The 2,804-nt window shown below is 41.3% G+C and overlaps 1 pseudogene; it reads right to left on the bottom strand.

Moving 5' to 3' along the window:
* Nucleotides 1-2,404: 2,404 nt before the first annotated feature.
* On the bottom strand, nt 2,405-2,804 carry LOC101521661 (U6 snRNA-associated Sm-like protein LSm7; annotated as a pseudogene).

The raw sequence follows: 2,804 nt of genomic DNA, 5'->3' as shown, positions 1-2,804 counted from the left end.
TATAGGAATTTGTGTGGAGTACCATTTTGAACTTCAGAAAAGGAGAGTGTGAATGATCATTTTTCACTTATAACAGGCTTTTAGAGACAGTGAACCATTAAGAACAGTGGCAACTCTGTCCAAGGTATTGTCACAAGTGAAAACGAAGACGCCATTTGATATAATCTGGAAATTATACTATTATTACTACTTTTTTAAACATATTTTTATTGCATTTTTAAAAAATTAATTACATTGCATTATGTGATACATTTTTTATGCACTGGGATTCCCCCCGCCCCTCCCCACACCCTCCCCCCATGGCGGATTGCTCCACCTTGTTGCATTTCCATAATTCAAATTCAGTTGACATTCTTTCATTGGAGGTATTTACCAAGCATAAAGTCCAGCATCTTATTGTCCTGGTAAGTTCAATGGTTTGTTGGTGAGACCATCTCTGGTCTGAAGGTAGAGCCGGCAGAGTATCATCCCAATCAATTAAAAGCCCCAACATAATATTTCCAACCATTTACAACATTATAGCATTAGTTGACATGGTATTGATTAACTAATATGTTACTAGGAAAATGCAGGTTCTCAACCACAACCTGTGACTCCTTCATAAACATTTCAATTTTGGTTTATATTCAACCGTGCTCAATACACCTTAAAATGGCTATAGATTGCTATTCAGCTGTCTCATGCCTATTTTAATTTTAGTCTTTCGCAGTTTATAGCATTGAAGCATGTTTTCGCTGAACCTGGCTGTTTTTCAGGTGGTCTAACTCTATAATTCTGACAGGATATATGTCAACAGTTTAGGTGAGCATGTTTAGGAGGGGTGTGCAGAGAAATCTTTCATATCCCAGTGAGGAGTAACTAATCTTTGTGTCCCACCCAGTGAGGTATAAGTGCATCCCCACTGACCGTTTCCTGTCTGATTCTAAGCTTTCCTTGTTGTTCTCTATCTGTTCTCGTTTTGTTTGTTTGTTTGTTTGTTTTGAGGGGTTTCTGGAGTGATCCTGATGGTTATTACGAGAGAGGGTGGGGACCCAAAATTGGAAGCAGGCAAGGACCAGAGAAAGCTCCTCTCCCTAGTCCTGAAGGAAGTTTACTGTTCTTCTGTTTCTGCTGACCGCTCAGGGATCCTGATTGTTGTTCCAATGACCTTGGATCCTGCAAGGCAGGATTTGGAGTTCTTCCATCCCATGTGGTAGATCCAAATGGGGGTGGGTGACCTCAGAGTTCTTGGTCTCCGAAGGCACTCCATTTCCCCGTGGTCTCCTTGGCAGTAGGGATGTAGTCCTTGGTGCTCATACTGATAGTCCTTGGTGAGGATCTAGGAGTCTTCAGGTTTGGGATAAAAGCCTCCTTCTGTCTGCCTTCTCCACTCTGGGGACCCCTCCCTGCTCTATGCGCATGACCTCAGGTTAAGAGGTTGTTAGGATTACTCCTGATTCCCCCATGTGCCTTTGCAGTTTTGCTATTGTCTAATGCTAATTCGAGTCTGTTACTACTATTAAAAATCATTTTCCTTAAAGCCATTCAGCACTCCTTCTCAGCCTCTTCTACTGATTGCTTTTGTTCCACTACTGTTAAACACATCTTGCACCACCCTCCTCAGTTGTCATTCTCTGGATGATATGAATCATTCCAGTGGCCTCCACCTTTGACTATTCGCTTATATCGCCTAAATTTGAACTTTTTGAATGAAATTCTCTCATGAGTTTCAGCACTGATCTGTCCAACTCTCCTTTGAATGCTTCCACTGTTTGGCGTATAAAATACATCAAAATCTAGATAATAGAGGCAAAAATGATTATCATCCAAAAACGAATAATGTTTTTCATGAGACATTTTAGAAACTGGTTAGAAGTTTGCAGTCTGGTCAACCAGACTAACTACTAATTATATGACTCATACTTCTGAAACAAAATGAAACTTCTATGTCTGATGGCTTAAATAACAGACATTTATAACTCATAATTTTGAACACTGGTAAGTCCAGGATCAGGATTATAGCATGGCAAGGCCCTTTCCTTGGTTGGCAGATAGCTGCTTTCTTGCTGTATCCTCTCCTGGTATAGCTAGAGATACAGTTCCCTAATATCTTGTTGTAACAGCATTAATCCCCTTCTGATAATTCCACCCTCATGAAATTACCTAAATCTAATTACCTCCAAAAAACTCTCATCCCAAAGTACTAGCACATTGCCGGCTAAGGCTTCATCATCAAAATTTTACATTATTCAGTCCATAGCAATTCTGATTACAAATGATTTCGCTTTTTAGTGCTATTTTAGAGCTTCATTTTTCTCATTTGTTACAATCTTCAAAAGCTAATGAGAATTAAATAAATGCTATCCAATCCCTCAAAACTTATCAGGCCAGCTAAACCTCTTGGAGCAATCCTTTTCCTTTCCTTTCAATACAAGAGTTCTGTGGATTCAGCTCCTAAAATGTATTTTTTTTCCTTGTGGGACTGCGGGTTTACTGGGAGGCCAGAGCAGGGAGCAGGGTAGGTGTCCTGCTGCTGGACAGAGGGGTTGGGGATGGCCTTCATGTCCTCCTTTGGACAGATGAGCACTACCGGAGGTACCTCTGCACACTGCCAGGGCCAGTTGGCTAGCGTCCTCCCTCAGCTTGCACTGTTCTTCCATATCTTGCACGTGCTCAATGGTACTGTCCACCACAAGTTTCAGCAGCAGATCAAAGCCCTTCAGGATCCCACTGGCTTCGTGGATTCCTTGGAATTCCATCCAGATGGTCTTATCAATGTACTTGGACGGGTTCAAGATGTTCTCCTTCTTCTTGTCATTGTCCAT

The sequence above is a fragment of the Ochotona princeps genome, chromosome 2 (assembly GCF_030435755.1).
Source record: "Ochotona princeps isolate mOchPri1 chromosome 2, mOchPri1.hap1, whole genome shotgun sequence".
Lineage (NCBI taxonomy): Eukaryota > Metazoa > Chordata > Mammalia > Lagomorpha > Ochotonidae > Ochotona > Ochotona princeps.
Note: the sequence above shows the minus strand (reverse complement) of the source record. Positions and strands in the feature narration are given on the sequence as shown.